A 9,128-nucleotide genomic window follows, 5' to 3' on the forward strand; every position below is an offset into this window, starting at 1 on the left:
CGATGGAGCAACGTTCTAGAGTGAAGCCTACGTTGCCCGGAACGTAAAAATGGCCATTACTTTCACACTGGATGTAATTATTCGTTTTATACGATGGAAAAATTGTTGTAGTTGTATTGTATTCTATGCCTCTGGCGTTGACTTCTTAGGGCCTAACTATTTGATCTGGTGGAGCACCGCCCTAGAGTATAGCCTAGGTAGCCCGGAACGTAGAAAAGACCATTACCTTTACACAGGCTGCAATTATTCGTTTTATACGATTGTAAAACTGTTGTATTTATTTTGTATTTTATGCTTCTGGCGTTGACTTCTAAGGCCCTATCAATTCGATCTTGTGGAACAACGCAATAGAGTGAAGCCTAGGTTGCCCGGAACGTAGAAATGACCATCACTTTCACACAGGTTGCAGTTATCCTGTTATACGATGGAAAAACTGCTGTATCTTTATTGTATTTTATGCTTCGGGCGTTGACTTCGAAGGCCCTAACTATTCGATCCGATGGAGCAACGTTCTAGAGTGAAGCCTACGTTGCCCGGAACGTAAAAATGGCCATTACTTTCACACTGGATGTAATTATTAGTTTTATACGATTGTAAAACTGTTGTATTTATTTTGTATTTTATGCTTCTGGCGTTGACTTCTAAGGCCCTATCAATTCGATCTTGTGGAACAACGCAATAGAGTGAAGCCTAGGTTGCCCGGAACGTAGAAATGACCATCACTTTCACTCTGGTTGCAGTTATTCCTGTTATACGATGGAAAAACTGTTGTATCTTTATTGTATTTTATGCTTCGTGCGGTGACTTCTAAGGCCCTAACTATTCGAGCTAGTGGAGCAACGCCCTAGAGTGCAGCCTAGGTTGCACGGAAGGTAGAACTGATCATTACTTTCAGGCTGCTTGCAATTATTCCCGTTATACGATGAAAAACAGTTGTACTTTTATTGCATTTTATGCTTCTGGCGTTGACATCTAAGTCCCTAGGTATTCGATCTGGTGGAGCAACGCCCTAGAGTGAAGCCTAGATTGCCCGGAACGTAGAAAAGACCATTACCTTCACACTGGATGCAAGTATTCGTTTTATACGATGGAAAAACCGTTGTATTTTTATTGTATTTTATGCTTCTGGCGTTGATTTGTTAGGCCCTAACTATTCGATCTGGTGGAACAACGACCTAGATTGAAGCCTAGGTTGCCCGGAACGTAGAAAAGACCATTACCTTCACACTGGTTGCAATTATTCGTTTTATACGGTGGAAAAACCGTTGTATTTTTATTGTATTTTATGCTTCTGGCGTTGATTTGTTAGGCCCTAACTATTCGACCTGGTGGAACAACGACCTATATTGAAGTCTAGGTTGCCCGGAACGTAGAAACGACTATCACATTCACACTGGTTGGAATTATTCCAGATATACGATGGAAAAACAGTTGTATTTATTTTGTATTTTATACCTCTGGCGTTGACTTCTAAGGCCCTAACTTTTCGATCTGGTGGAGCAACGCCCTAGAGTCAAGCCGAAGTTGCCCGGAACATAGAAATGTACGTTACTTTCACACTGCTTTCAATTATTCAATTTATACGATGGAAGAGCTGTTGTATTTATATTGCATTTTATGCTTCTGACGTTGGCTTCTAAGGCCGTAGCTATTCGATGTGGTATGGCAACGCCCTAGAGTGAAGCCTAGGTTGCCGGGAACGTAGAAATGAACATTACCTTCACACTGCTTGCAATTATTCCAGTTATGCGATAAAAACTGTTCTATTTTTATTGTATTGTATGCTTCTGGCGTTGACTTCTTAGTCCCTAGGTATTCGATCTCGTGGAGCAACGCCCTAGAGTGAAGACTAGATTGCCCGGAATGTAGAAATGACCATTACCTTCACACTGGTTGCAATTATTCCTGTTATACGACGGAAAAACTGTTGTATTTTTAGTGTATTTTATGCTTCTGGCGTTGACTTCCTAGGCCCTAGCTATTCGATCTGGTGGAGCAGCGCCCTAGAGTGGAGCCGAGGGTGCACGGAATGTATAGATGACCATTACTTTCACACTGTTTGCAATTATTCATTATATAGGATGGAAAGGTTGTTGTATTTTATTGTATTTTATGCTTCTGGCGTTGACTTCTTAGGCCCTAACTATTCGATCCGGTGGAGTAACGCCCTAGAGTCAAGCCTAGGCTGCCCGGAACGTAGAAATGACCATAACTTTCACAATGGTTGCAATTATTCGTTTTATACGATGGAAAAACTCTTGTATTTATATTGTATTTTATGATTCTGGCGTTGATTTGTTAGGCCCTAACTATTCGATCTGGTGGAACAACGACCTAGATTGAAGCCTAGGTTGCACGGAATGTAGAAATGACCATTACTTTCACACTGTTTGCAATTATTCATTATATACGATGGAAACGTTGTTGTATTTTATTGTATTTGATGCTTCTGGCGTTGACTTCTAACTCCGTAGCTATTCGGTCTGGTGGAACAACTGCCTATATTGCAGCCTAGGTTGCCCGTAACGTAGAATTGACCATAACCTTCACGTTGGATGCAATTACTCCTGTTATGCGATTGAAAAACTGTTGTATCTTTATTGCACTTTATGCTTCGGGCGTGGACTTCTAAGTCCCTAACTATTCGATCTGGTGGAGCAACGACCTAGAGTCAAGCCTAGGTTGCCCGGAACGTAGAAGTGGCCATTACGTTCACATTGGATGCAATTATTCGTTTTATACGATGGAAAAACTGTTGTATTTATATTGTATTTTATGCTTCTGGCGTTGACTTCTTAGGCCCTAACTGTTCGATCTGGTGGAACAACGACCTAGACTGAAGCCTAGGTTGCCCCGAACGTAGAAATGACCATCACTTTCACACTGGTTGCAGTTATTCCTGTTATACGATGGAAAAACTGTTGTATTTTTATTGTATTTTATGCTTCGGGCGTTGACTTCAAAAGGCCCTAACTAATCGATCTGGTGGAGCAACGTCCTAGAGTGAAGCCTAGGTTGCCCGGAACGTAGAAGTGGCCATTACCTTCACATTGGATGTAATTATTCGTTTTATACGATGGAAAAATTGTTGTATTTATATTGTATTTTATGCTTCGGGAGTTGACTTCAAAGGCCCTAACTATTCGATCTGGTGGAGCAACATCCTAGAGTGAAGCCTAGGTTGCCCGGAACGTAGAAATGGCCATTACTTTCACACTGGATGCAATTATTCGTTTTATACGATGGAAAAACTGTTGTATTTATATTGTATTTTATGCTTCTGGCGATGACTTCTTAGGCCCTAACTATTCGATCTGGTGGAACAACGACCTAGATTGAAGCCTAGGCTGCCCGGAACGTACAAACGACTGTCACATTCACACTGGTTGGAATTATTCCAGTTATACGATGGAAAAACTGTTGTATCTTTATTGTATTTTATGCTTCGTGCGTTGACTTCTGAGACCCTAGGTATTCGATATCGTTTGGGCAGCGTCAAAGAGTGAAGCGTATGTTGGCCGAAACGTAGAAATGACCATTACTTTCATACTGTTTGCAATTATTCTTTTTATACAATGGAAAAACTGTTGTATTTATATTGTATTTTATGCGTCTGGCGTTGACATCTAAGGCGCTATCAATTCGATCTGGTGGAACAACGCAATAGAGTGAAGCCTAGGTTGCCCGGAACGTAGAAATGACCATTACTTTCACGCTGCTTGCAATTATTCCCGTTATAGGATGAAAAACTGTTGTACTTTTATTGCATTTTATGCTTCTCGCGTTGACTTCTAAGTCCCTAGGTATTCGATCTGGTGGAGCAACGTCCTAGAGTGAAGCCTAGGTTGCCCGGAACGTAGAAGTGGCCATTACTTTCACACTGGATGCAATTATTCGTTTTATACGATGGAAAAACTGTTGTATTTATATTGTATTTTATGCTTCTGAAGTTGTCTTCTTAGGCCCTAACTATTCGATCTGATGCATCAGCGCCTTAGATTGAAGCCTAGCTTGCCCGGAACGTAGAAATGACTATCGCATTCACACTGGTTGGAATTATTCCAGCTATACGATGGAAGAACAGTTGTATCTTTATTGTATTTTATGCTTCGTGCGTTGACTTCTATGGCCCTAACTATTCGATCTGGTGGAGCAACGCCCTAGAGTGGAGCCTAGTTTGCACGGAACGTAGAAGTGATCATTACTTTCACACTGGCTGCAATTATTCGTTTTATACGATGGCAAAACTCTTGTATTTATTATGTATTTTATGCTTCTGGTGTTGACTTCTTAGGCCCTAACTATTCGATCTGGTGGCGTAACGCCCTAGAGTGAAGCCTAGGCTGCCCGGAATGTAGAAATGACCATCCCCATCACACTGGTTGCAATTACGCCTGTTATACGATGGAAAAACTGTGTATCTTTATTGTATTTTATGCTTCGGGCGTTGACTTCTAAGGCCCTAACTATTTGATCTGGTGGAGCAACGCCCTAGAGTGGAGCCTAGGTTGCCCGGAACGTAGAAATGACCATAACTTTCACACTGTTTGCAATTATTCGTTTTGTAGGATGGAAAAACTGTTGTATTTGTTTTGTATTTTATATTTCTGGCGTTGACTTCAAAGGCCCTAACAATTCTATCTGGTGGCACAACGCCATAGAGTGAAGCCTAGGTTGCCCGGAACGTAGAAATGACCATCACTTTCACACTGGTTGCAGTTATTCCTGTTATACGATGGAAAAACTGTTGTATCTTTATTGTATTTTATGCTTCGGGCGTTGACTTCAAAAGGCCCTAACTAATCGATCTGGTGGAGCAACGTCCTAGAGTGAAGCCTAGGTTGCCCGGAACGTAGAAGTGGCCATTACCTTCACATTGGATGTAATTATTCGTTTTATACGATGGAAAAATTGTTGTATTTATATTGTATTTTATGCCTCTGGCGTTGACTTCTTAGGGCCTAACTATTTGATCTGGTGGAGCACCGCCCTAGAGTGTAGCCTAGGTTGCCCGGAACGTAGAAAAGACCATTACCTTCGCACTGGTTGCAATTAATCGTTTTATACGATGGAAGAACTGTTGTATTTATATTGTATTTTATGCTTCTGGCGTTGACTTCTAAGGCCCCATCAATTCGATCTGGTGGAACAACGCAATAGAGTGAAGCCTAGGTTGCCCGGAACATAGAAATGACCATCACTTTCACACTGGTTGCAGTTATTCCTGTTACACGATGGAAAAACTGTTGTATCTTTATTGTATTTTATGCTTCGTGCGGTGACTTCTAAGGCCCTAACTATACGATCTGGTGGAGCAACGCCCTAGAGTGGAGCCTAGGTTGCACGGAAGGTAGAAGTGACCATTACCTTCAGGCTGCTTGCAATTATTCCCGTTATACGATGAAAAACTGTAGTACTTTCATTGCATTTTATGCTTCTGGCGTTGACTTCTAAGTCCCTAGGTATTCGATCTGGTGGAGCAACGCCCTAGAGAGAAGCCTAGATAGCCCGGAACGTAGAAATGACCATTACCTTCACACTGGTTCCAATTATTCCTGTTATACGACCGAAAAACTGTTGTATTTTTAGTGTATCTTATGCTTGTGGCGTTGACTTCTTAGGCCCTAGATATTCGATCTGGTGGAGCAACGCCCTAGAGTGGAGCCGAGGTTGCACGGAATGTAGAAATGACCATTACTTTCACACTGTTTGCAATTATTCATTATATACGATGGAAACGTTGTTGTATTTTATTGTATTTGATGCTTCTGGCGTTGACTTCTAACTCCGTAGCTATTCGGTCTGGTGGAACAACTGCCTATATTGCAGCCTAGGTTGCCCGGAACGTAGAAATGACCATAACCTTCACGTTGGCTGCAATTACTCCTGTTATGCGATTGAAAAACTGTTGTATCTTTATTGCACTTTATGCTTCGGGTGTGGACTTCTAAGTCCCTAACTATTCGATCTGGTGGAGCAACGACCTAGAGTGAAGCCTAGGTTGCCCTGAACGTAGAAGTGGCCATTACGTTCACATTGGATGCAATTATTCGTTTTATAGGATGGAAAAACTGTTGTATTTATATTGTATTTTATGCTTCTGGCGTTGACTTCTTAGGCCCTAACTGTTCGATCTGGTGGAACAACGACCTAGACTGAAGCCTAGGTGGCCCGGAACGTAGAAAAGACCATTGCCTTCAAACTGGTTGCAATTATTCGTTTTATACGATGGAAAAACCGTTGCATTATTATTGTATTTTATGCTTCTGGCGTCGACTTCTTAGGCCCTAACTATTCGATCTGGTGGAGCAATGCCCTAGAGTGGAGCCTAGGTTGCAGGGAATGTAAAAATGACCATTACTTCCACACTGTTTGCAATTATTCATTTTATACGATGGACAAGTTGTAGTATTTATATTGTATTGTATGCTTGTGACGTTAGCCTCTAAGGCCGTAGCTATTCGATGTGGTTGAGCAACGCCCTATAGTGAATCCTAGGTTGCCCGGAAAATAGAAATGACCATAACTTTCACACTGTTTGCAATTATTCGTTTTATACGATGGAAAAACTGTTGCATTTGTTTTGTATTTTATATTTCTGGCGTTGACTTCAAAGGCCCAAACAATTCGATCTGGTGGAAGAAACGCCCTAGAGTGAAGCCTAGATTGCCCGGAACGTAGAAATGACCATTACTTTCACACTGTTGGCAATTATTCATTTTATACGATGGAAAGGTTGTTGTATTTATATTGTATTTTATGCTTCTGGCGAACACTTCTAACTCCGTAGCTATTCGGTCTGGTGGAACAACTCCCTATATTGAAGCCTAGGTTGCCCGGAACGTAGAAAAGGACCATAACCTTCAGGCTGGCTGCAATTACTCCTGTTATGCGATTGAAAAGCTGTTGTATCTTTATTGTACTTTATGCTTCGAGCTTTGACTTCTAAGGCCCTAACTGTACGATCTGGTGGAGCAACGCCCCAGAGTGAAGCCTAGGTTGCCCGGAACGTAGAAATGTACGTTACTTTCACACTGTTTGCAATTATTCAATTTATACGTTGGAAAAGCTGTTGTATTTATATTGTATTTTATGCTTCTGACGTTGGCTTCTAAGGCCGTAGCTATTCGATGTGGTGGAGCAACGACCTAGAGTGAAGCCTACGTTGCCCGGAACGTAGAAATGACCGTAACCTTCACGCTGGCTGCAATTACACCTGTTATACGATTGAAAATCTGTTGTATCTTTATTGTATTTTATGCTTCGGGCGTTGACTTCTAACGCCCTAACTATTCGATCGGGCGGAGCAACGCCCTAGAGTGAAGCCTAGGTTGCCCGGAACGTAGAAATGACCATCACTTTCACACTGTTTGCAATTATTCGTTTTATAGGATGGAAAAACTGTTGTATTTGTTTTGTATTTTATATTTCTGGCTTTGACTTCAAAGGCCCTAACAATTCGATCTGGTGGCACAACGCCATAGAGTGAAGCCTAGGTTGCCCGGAACATAGAAATGACCATCACTTTCACACTGGTTGCAGTTATTCCTGTTATACGATGGAAAAACTGTTGTATCTTTATTGTATTTTATGCTTCGGGCGTTGACTTCAAAAGGCCCTAACTAATCGATCTGGTGGACCAACGTCCTAGAGTGAAGCCTAGGTTTCCCGGAACGTAGAAGTGGCCATTACCTTCACATTGGATGTAATTATTCGTTTTATGCGATGGAAAGATTGTTGTATTTATATTGTATTTTATGCCTCTGGCGTTGACTTCTTAGGGCCTAACTATTTGATCTGGTGGAGCACCGCCCTAGAGTGTAGCCTAGGTTGCCCGGAACGTAGAAAAGACCATTACCTTCGTACTGGTTGCAATTAATCGTTTTAGACGATGGTAAAACTGTTGTATTTATTCTGTATTTTATGCTTCTGGCGTTGACTTCTAAGGCCCAAACAATTCGATCTGGTGGAACAACGCCATAGAGTGAAGCCCAGGTTGCCCGGAACGTAGAAATGACCATCACATTGACACTGGTTGCAGTTATTCCTGTTGTACGATGGAAAAACTGTTGTATCTTTATTGTATTTTATGCTTCGGGCGTTGACTTCAAAAGGCCCTAACTAATCGATCTGGTGGAGCAACGTCCTAGAGTGAAGCCTAGGTTGCCCGGAACTTAGAAGTGGCCATTGCCTTCACATTGGATGTAATTATTCGTTTTATACGATGGAAAAATTGATGTATTTATATTGTATTTTATGCTTCTGGCGTTGACTTCTTGGGCCCTAACTATTCGATCCGGTGGAGCAACGTCCTAAAGTGAAGCCTAGGTTGCCCGGAACGTAGAAAAGGCCATTACCTTCACACTGGTTACAATTATTCGTTTTATACAATGGTAAAACTGTTGTATTTATTTTGTATTTTATGCTTCTGGCGTTGACTTCTTAGGCCCTAAATGATCGATCTGGTGGAGCAACGCCCTAGAGTGGAGCCTAGGTTGCGCGGAATGTAGAAATGACCATTACTTTCATACTGTTTGCAATTATTCATTTTATACGATGGAAAAGTTGTTGTATTTATATTGTATTTTACGCTTCTGGCGCTGACTTCTAACTCCGCAGCTATTCGGTCTTGTGGAACAACTCCCTATATTGAAGCCTAGGTTGCCCGGAACGTAGAAATGACCATAACCTTCACGCTGGCTGCAATTACTCCTGTTATACGATTGAAGATCTGTTGTATCTTTGTTGTATTTTATGCTTCGGGCGTTGACTTCTAAGGCCCTAACTATTCGATCGGGCGGAGCAACGCCCTAGAGTGAAGCCTAGGTTGCCTGGAACGCAGAAGTGGCCGTTACCTTCACATTGGATGTAATTATTCGTTTATACGATGGAAAAATTGTTGTATTTATATTGTATTTTATGCCTCTGGCGTTGACTTCTTAGGGCCTAACTATTTGATCTGGAGGAGCACCGCCCTAGAGTGTAGCCTAGGTTGCCCGGAACGTAGAAAAGACCATTACCTTCACACTGGTTGCAATTATTCGTTTTATACGATGGTAAAACTGTTGTATTTATTTTGTATTTTATGCTTCTGACGTTGACTTCTAAGGCCCAAACAATTCGATCTG

The sequence above is a fragment of the Calliopsis andreniformis genome, unplaced genomic scaffold (assembly GCF_051401765.1).
Source record: "Calliopsis andreniformis isolate RMS-2024a unplaced genomic scaffold, iyCalAndr_principal scaffold0033, whole genome shotgun sequence".
NCBI classification, from domain to species: Eukaryota; Metazoa; Arthropoda; class Insecta; order Hymenoptera; family Andrenidae; genus Calliopsis; species Calliopsis andreniformis.